A 9605-nucleotide genomic window follows, 5' to 3' on the forward strand; every position below is an offset into this window, starting at 1 on the left:
TTTATTATTTTTATAGTTTCGTATAAAATACAATTACTTTGAAATTTATAAAAGTTATTAATTTATAATTGAAAGAAATAGCAAAATATATTAGTCTAAATATATTAGAATTATCCATATGACTTTTTCCGATATTACTTTATAAAAATTGAACAGTGCTGCAACTAAACATAAATAAAACTAACTACATTTTTACTAACAAGACATAATATACATTTTTCACACATAAATTTGTATTGTGAATATGCAGAAGGATATTCACTTCATTTGTCAATACATTTTTACTTTCTGAATCATATAATAGTTCATAATTTTTATAGTTTCACAATAAATACAATTACTTAGAAAGTTATTAATTTATAATTGAAAGAAATAACAAAATATATTAGTCAAAATATATTTGCCTAAATATATTAGAATTGTCCATATGATTTGTTCAAATATTACTTTACAAAAATTGATCAGTAATTCAAATAAACACAAATAAAAGTAACTACATTTTTTATTAACAAGACATACCGTATATTCCGGCGTATAACGCGCACTTTTAATAAAAAAAATAACATTGGAATTTACGGGTGCGCGGTATACGCCGAATATAAAAAATTATAGATTAAAAAAATTTAAATACTATAGAAAAATACTTTTATTTTAAAGAAATAACATACCTTTACCTATATACTTTATTGATTTTCGTTATTACATAAATAGTTCATTATATTCGTCTTCCGTTATTTCTTCAGGCACGTCATCACAATCTGTTTCGTCTTCATCATCTGTGTTACCCTCATCCATAAATAAACAGTCATCTTCTGATCCGTCCAGATTATTTGAAATGCTGCATTTTTTGAATGATTTTCTAACCATCTCAGGCTTAATTTCATCCCATGCTTTTAATATCCATTCGCACACTGTTTCCAAACTTGCATGACGCATATGTCCTCCTTTCGTAAAGGTTTTCTCGCCCTCCAACATCCAAGTGTTCCACTGTTTTTTTAAATTGGCTTTAAATGGTTTGTTTAAGCAGACGTCCAATGGCTGAACTAATGGTGTCAATCCGCCCGGAATAACTGCCATATCGGTGTTACATTCTTTCAACAATTTTTTTGTATTATCTGTAAGGTGGGACCTAAACATGTCCCACACTAAAAGGCTTTCTGGTTTTCTATTGATACTAGACGAGATATTGCACATGTACAATCCAAATTTTCGTGCGCGTTATACGAAGAGTAAATCTTAAAATTTAAAGAAAGTTATTAAAAATTATGGGTGCACGTTATACGCCGGGGCGCGTTATACGCCGGGGCGCGTTATACGCCGGGGCGCGTTATGCGCCGGAATATACGGTAATAGATATTTTCTATAGATAAATTCTTATTGTGAATATGCAGAGGGATATTCAGGCATATTATTTGTCAATACATTTTCACATTCTGAATTATATAAAATTATAATTCTGAACTTATATTCTGAATCATATAATCGTTCATAAATTTTATAGTTTTATAATAAATACAATTACTTTGAAAGTTACAAAAGTTATTATTTTACAATTTAAAGAAATAACAAAATATTTTAGTCTAATGGAAGCTCAAAAAGAGTACTACTTTCTATGTTTTCTCAAATATTTAAATATAAAAAGAACAGATATTACATTCTGAATATCAGATTCTGTTCAGATTTTACACTCTGAATCATATAATAGTTGATAATATTTATAAATTCATAATAAATACAATTACTTCGAAAGTTATAAAAATTATTAATTTATAACTGAAAGAAACAACAAAATATATTAGTCTAACTGAAGCTCAAAAAAGAGTACTACTTTCTACGTTTTCTCAAATTTTCAAATACAAAAACAAACAATACTAACACATAAAAAGGTACAAGAAACATTCAAAGATACAAAACAAGAAACATCACGAGAAACGGAGAAGACTATTCGCGAAATAATTCTCTTCAGTAAGTAGTAATCACTCTCTAGTAATCATTCTCTTTTTTTAGGAAGATTGGGAAATCAATTTCTCAGAATAACCTGTGAGAATGAGAATGAAATGACAACCTGTATCGCAAAAGATATGTAGGATTTCTTTAAAAAACTTGAATCTTTACATTCATATGCAGAGTAAGATTTTTAAAAAATTAAGAAATAAAATATCTGTGCTTATAATCCAAAAGCATCTGCAAAGCCACAAAATCATATTATTGTTTAGCAATGGAATTTTATACCAAAAAATGACAAAAATATTTAACATTTTTAAATATCCCCAACATACTTGAAAAAAATATACATATATTAGAAAAATAAATATCAAAAGTTACATCAAAAAACTGTTTCTCATTTTTATGATCAGTGTAATAAATATTTATTTCTCAGGGGCTACAGTACCTTTGCAACAATTTTTTTAAATAAAGGTATAATCATTCATTTTGAGGATGCTTTACATGCTTATTTAACTTATAATCAATAATTTATCTTCAAAAAACAATTAAACTGTTTAAATTTTTTAAAATTTTAAAGAAAGTTGAAGAAATTCAAAATTTTTAAATCTCTAAGGCTTTTTTATTTTAACTTACTATCAAAAATTTTTTTTCTCTTAGTGCTTACAATATTCTTCTTAACAATTTTGTGCATTCATTTAATGATATATCAATTAGAGTATTTTTTACAAAATATTTTGTAAAAAAGTAGAAAAAAAAGGGTAAAAATTCCTGTTAGGTATATATAACATGCTGTAAAAATTGTAATACCTTATAAAATGCTTATTCCATGCACAGTATAAATAAGTGTATTATACTTAAGATAAAAAAGTTTACTTCAAAGCTTTATCTTAAATAGAAAAAATTCCTTAGGAATTTAATCAAGATCAAAACACAAAATTATTATTTATGAGAAAAAGCCCTTTAAAGTTTGTCTGCAGAGCAAGATTCTGTATTAGGACAATCTAAAATCATTCATAACTTTTTCAAAAATATAGATAGAGACATGATTTTTTTTTCAGTGCATTTAGAATAGTTTGAAGTTTTATTATAAGCTATAAAAAAAATTTGTATTTTTGTCATTTTTTGGATACTGTGACCCCTTAAATATATAGCCTAGAAATATCTACTACAACTAATTTATTATTTTTGCATTAAAAATGCATATGTATATTTTTAAAAAGACATTTATTCAAAAAAAAATTTAGATAACTTATTCTTTGAAAATGTAAAAGCATCTATGTTATCTAACTGTGTTCATATGTTATAAAAGTTAACGTTATTAACATCATAAGGACCAAAGAAAGCTTTTTATTCATGTTAAAAATACAAAAAGTCTGCTTTCAACTTTAAAAATAATAAAGTTGTATCAGTCATTACCCCAGACTGGTTCAATTTATGTCTTATATTTGACAACTTCAATGATTAAATAATTAATATTAGGTATTATAGAGGATATGAACTGTTAGTTTTTTCACATTATGTGAAAATAAATTTTTCGTTCATGTTACAAATAAAACTTTTTCTAGGCATAAAGAAATTTGAGTTTACCTTAAAAAAATTGTGTTAAACATATTTGCACAATAATTGCTGAATATTATATTCATTTGAGATTTGACAAAAACCAAAAATTAAAATCACATCCAAAGAAATTCAGGTTAAGTGTTTTCACATCAATAAGGCTCAATTATATATTCATGTTATTATCAATTTTGAGAGTGATAACAATTTATTTTTCACCTATCGATTTCATAAAACATTGAGCAATAATAGTTAATAATAAAAATAATATGGGTACAACATTTGCCATTAAGTTCTTTTAAGGGGCCACTACATTTCTAAGACATGGAACTAAATGGGGAGAATCCAAGGAAAACCAAAGCCTCTTTAGTTTATCACATATGTGCTGGGAGTTAACAGAATCAAAGAATATGCCAAATTTCTTCGTATGTTTCTCTTCTAGATAATCCTATCGATTTAACTGCATCCAATAAGAAAAAGTATGCACTGAGCAGCAGAATTATGCATTCAAAAAAATAACTGGTAAAAAATTGTTCTGAAAAAAATGAAGTTTTCTCATAAATTTAATATAAATGTTATTTAACACAGAAATCTATGAAAAATAAAACATAATATGCTAGAATCTAAGAAATGAAAATCTATTTTCTTTTATGTGAGACTAAATTTAATATAATTTATCAATAACTTAATAAATTATTTATTTCAAAGATACATAGACCATCACTAATGAAATCATTGAATTATAAAAATCAGTGACTTTTTAAAATCAAATTGGCAAGAAAAGAATCATACAATATAAAATACTGTTATAATCATCCTTTGCTAAAAGGACTTTAACCATATTTTACTATCAAGATTTTAAAGGACACACACTTTAAAATGAAGTACATATTGATATACTTTTTTTGTTTCAATATTTGTAATTTTTCCCCAAATATCCTAAAACGAGTAACATATTAATATCAAATTTTGCCATACCCCACACAAGCAAAATGTACTAAGCTACATGGAACATTTTCCTATATATTGTAAGTTAAATGTGTCAGCTAGCAATGTGCCTGTACAGCAAGCAAGATTTGAGTCTAGGATAAATTTGAAATGGATCTGATTTCATGACACTCAAGGCAATATGGAAACTTTTATTAGCTTCCAAACGATGCTGCCTAATTTTAATTTCGAATTCTGGAATATTTTAAGAACCTTGTGTTAAATTAAAAATTTTAATTTGGATTTAATTAAAATATAAAAAGTGATTTAAATCGTAAAACTAAAATATGAGTGTAGTAATTAATTTTTAGTGTATTTGTAAAGTTTTTTTTTTACCCTTAAGTGTAGAAATAGGGTTTGTTGTCATCAGCGGCTTTATAGAATCAAATGTTTCCGATACCAATGTGATCATAACAGAAGGTATAGTACTAGTATACAGTTATATAGCATATAGTACTAATATACTAGGATACAGTTAATATCTGATACAGCAACATCACTGATTGCACCCTTGTCCATTAAAAGTTGGTAGCACAATAACCTAAGTTTAGTTCTCCTACTCGGGAAATTGCTTTGATGAATCCCTTACCTTGAATTTCTTTCCAGAGTCCATTTGAATTTCCACAGTTCAGAGTTCATAACCGTGAATTTCCAGAGTTCATTTGCTGAAAGAAAGATTTGCTGTAAACTTAATTTTGTCATCCAGAATATAGTAAATTCAGAATAATATTAAAGAAAGAAGCGCAAGAAATTTGAGAGAGAAAAGACATTACAACCAAACAAACCCATCAATTTTTTGCATAGCCTTGGATATTTTGGCAGGCTACTTGAATATGGATAACCAATATAATAATAATAACCAATATAATATAATAACCAATTACTTATAATATTTCCCAGATATCTACAAACAGTGAATTTTTTTAATGAAGTAATGACAATTAATAAAAAAAAGAAATTTAAAAGGAAGAAATAGATTATATAGAATTACTCAATTAACTGGATTCAGTTGAAGATAAAAAGTATGGTAAAAATAAAAAACAAGTAAAGCAAAAATATGTTTTAAAGGACAGCACAAGGGAAAGAGATTATTAATTCTGAATATTTACAGCATTTTATTTTGATATCTGTTTAAGATATCTAATATCTGTTTATTATAATCATCGTTGGGCTGCATGCAGTGCAAGACTTGCTGCGACTCATAATATGTGGATCTTACGAATCATATGGATAATATGTGGATCACATATTATGCCGTAACTTTTAAATCTTTTCAAAAATCAATTCAACATTCAGTCCATTATTCATTTAATATTTTTATGAAATTATTTAATTGAAATGGTTTTAAAGAAAGAAATTTTAAAACAATGTTTTTCTCTAATAACAATAATCTCAAAAGAATAAACTATTAAAAAATACAATAATTTTTTTTCGTTATTTTTTGAAAATGTTACTTTTTTTTTCCTTAAGCGATACTTTTTTAATTTTAAGGCATCAAAAAATATTAAATAAAAGTCTTTATTAAAAACCTAAAATTAAAATATGTTCACATGAAAAGATCTGAAAACAAAGATGAGTTGGCTAGTCATTTTCTTAGAGTGCTCAAATAAAAAAAACAATGTCTGTACATGGGCCCCATACGGGGAAAAAAAGCAAGAGAGAAGCATAAATTTGCCTTTTCTATTACTAGGGTGACACTAAAGAGCAATACTTGAGCCCTTTAGCATTTACATCAAGGAGTAAACAGAGGATTGTCAAATAATTAAACAATAGATGGTGATTAGCAGTTAGACAACATTGTGATTTCTTGACGGTTGTAGGTAATTAGGCTCAAAATTTTTATCAACAATTCATTCATAATTTGTATCAACAATTCATAAATTCAATAAGCTAAATACCTCATTCCTTGAGATTCCTGCTTTTCTGCTCACAAACAAGCTTGAATTCTTTCTGGGCATCAGGTAGATGGTTTAAATACTCTTCAGACATCAGGGCACAAGCAATATTTTACTAATTTAAAAACCTACGATTAAAAATAAATAAAATTATAAAACCAAAATCATTATATCCGAACAAATAAATTTCTTTGAAATAAAAATAAAATAGATTAAATGAACTAAATTACTTAAATTATAATGTTAACAATCATGATAAACAGAAGTTAATATGAAAAATATAAACTAATTTATTCTATGCATAAATTACTAAGAAGTCAATATGATTTGGAGCATAAATTATAACGAAAACACTAAACTTTTAAATGAGTTTTTGAATTTATTATTGTTATAAACATAATTAACTTGAATAATATATCTAATGCTTTTCATTCTCATTTAGATCTTTTATATGTTAGAATTATTTTTAAAACCAATTTACCAATTATGCATTATATTCCGAAGTATACAAAATAGCATATATTCACACATATTCCGATTATGACCGATTAAAAAATAATTTACCACTCGCATGTTTGGAAAGCACTGTTTTATTAGTATAAAACTCTACTAGCACTTATAAGACTGTGCAATGATTATCAGAGATTTTTAACTGAATTTTTAAAATTTTAAGCTAATTTTAGAAAAATTTTAATTGTTTCATGTTATTTAAAACATAAAAATAAAAGGGTCATTTTAAAAATGGAGCAGCATCTAGAAAAATTCTTCTTAAAATATTAAATATTCGAATTGCTATTTATAAAAATTTCAGCTGCGATTGCAATGTTCTTTGTACACAAAGTTTCAAACAGCAGTATAACCATATGTGTAAATCATAAAACAAAAATAATAAAACATTAACTTGAATCTGCATCATGCTCCACTCTGTTACCTATGTTCAAAAGTGTTTAAATGAAAATATTAATTACCTGAATTAGTAAGCAATTTACACTCTAACCATATTTACACTGCAAATGACACTGTAACAGAGGGAAAAACTGACAATAAAACTAAATTTTAAATGTTCTTGCATTGCAAAGGACAGAATTTTAGTCATACAAATACTAATACCTACTTATATTTATTTTTATAAACTTAACATTCAATAAAATACTAAATTCAAAGTCAATCAAGCAATTACTTAATTAAAAAAATCAAATGAACTTATAAATTGAATCAAAGGAACAATAAATTCAAAGCAGAGGGAAAAGTAAATAAAAACATCCTACACTTGTCAAAGCTTTATTTTCTTAGAATACAGCAAAGAATAATGACTATTATTAAAATGGCTATCTTATCTAAAAAATAGACCATCCAGGGAGCTGTAAAACCCAGTTTTGCCAACTCAACAGAAATAATTTAATACAATAATTATGTTTACAATTTAATTTTTACTCAAAAGTAATTTTAAAACTGAATATTAGATAAGTTGGGCTGCATATTACAAATAACACAATTTTTGAAAGCAGATTATTTTCAATTAACAGTTGGCTTATTGCAGTAAAAAAAAAAGAGGCAATACATTGTCAAAGTAAAATTTGGTACTTATCATTAATTGGAAAAAAAGTTAGTATTGGCAACAGATCAAACAAGCAGTCAACAACATGAGATAAAAAAAAACTATTCATCGCAAATGGCCATGAAAAATTTAGCTAAATTTATATCTAAAGAATTAGACATAAATTTTTGATTATTATGATATATATGTAATCTAGGGCAAAAAGGAATAACAATTGAATTCTTGATGCATTAAGTACATTTAATTGATCCTGAATTTATCATTTAATTTTTATTATTTGAAACTTTGATATATAAGTCAGAAAAATATTAAGAAAATTACAATTGCTCATATTAGATAGCCTAAGAAGTTAGATTTTACATCAAGTTCGGTAAATGAAATTGTTATAGAACTGAAAAATAATCATAATCATGTTTGACACATCATTAAATAACCAAGTTATTATTTTTTTTAATAGTCAATATCAAAAAATATTTTTTTATAAAATATCATTAATTCGTGATATTCAATTTAATTTATTTTTAAACTACAAACATTCTAATATGCATGAATATCATCTCTACCTAAGCAATCTTTGAATCGGTCAGTTATTTTAGCAAAATTAATTAACACACTTTGCAGATTTTAATGAATATTACTTTTCTTATCATATTAAATATAATGTAAATGTCACACAAATTATGACTATATCATTGACATTATGATTTATTGGCATTATAATTTAGCTTAGCGTAAACAATGTATAATTAAAATAGTTTCATCTTATTTAAATAATGGAGATTAATTTACATAATAAGGGCTTGGAGTAATATAATGATAAGCCATATGTTTTAAAAGGTGACGCTTTTATTATTTCTAGCTGTTTCTTAGTATTGTATCTAGATTAGAACTTGCAAATTTCCAAAATTTTCACTAAGAAAAGCACAATTTTCATGAACTCTTCATATGAAGAACATCAAACAGTTCTTTAGAATTGTTTCCAAAATATAATTTACAAATTCCTGGAATTTTCACTTTGAAAACGTCTTATTACTTACATGGAAATTGTGTTGTTTTTTTTTCACAAATACACCATTAAAAAATGCTATCTTGAACAATTTGAAAATATTACTTACCATTATACAACATTATATAAGATATTAAGAAAGAACATGTAGTTCAGTGTTTTCACTACAGCGCGAGAATCTCGCATATTTTTTTTTTCTCGCATTAAAAAATTATTTCCGCGAGAAATTCGCGCATTCTATAAGGCAATTTCAAAATTCGCGAATTTCTTGCATTTTGAAAAAAATTTCTCATTGCGCCATTTAGAATGAAATCTGTTTCACTTTTCTTCCTGGATCTTTCATTATTTTCAACATCTGCCCCATTATCTAGCTTCCCTATTTACCAGTATTGTTCAGAACCTTTAAGAACAACAGAACACCATCCCTCGGAACCTCTCTCAGAACGCATTTCTCTGCAACCACGTGTTTACCGTAGGTAAGGTTTCTCCATGTTAGAAGTTAAAATTTTTTGCTCAATATTGTAAGATGGACAAATACCTTGTAAAGGCAATGCCTTCTACTCTGAAACGGATAAATGAAAATGAAACAAATGTGGGTAGAAACGATCAAAATGAAACAAACACGCATTTGAGCAACCTAATGAGAATAGCTGAT

At 26.1% G+C, this 9605-nt stretch overlaps 1 long non-coding RNA gene across 1 annotated transcript; it reads right to left on the bottom strand.

Annotated features, from left to right (window-relative positions):
* Positions 1–1418: 1418 nt before the first annotated feature.
* On the bottom strand, positions 1419–6526 carry LOC122272508 (uncharacterized). Its single transcript, XR_006227098.2, has 3 exons — positions 6390–6526; positions 5081–5156; positions 1419–2038 (listed from the first exon to the last, which is right to left on the bottom strand). It is a non-coding gene; the product is annotated as an uncharacterized lncRNA (long non-coding RNA).
* Between the last annotated feature and the right edge of the window lie 3079 nt (positions 6527–9605).

Source organism: Parasteatoda tepidariorum, chromosome 9, assembly GCF_043381705.1.
Source record: "Parasteatoda tepidariorum isolate YZ-2023 chromosome 9, CAS_Ptep_4.0, whole genome shotgun sequence".
Taxonomy (NCBI): Eukaryota; Metazoa; Arthropoda; class Arachnida; order Araneae; family Theridiidae; genus Parasteatoda; species Parasteatoda tepidariorum.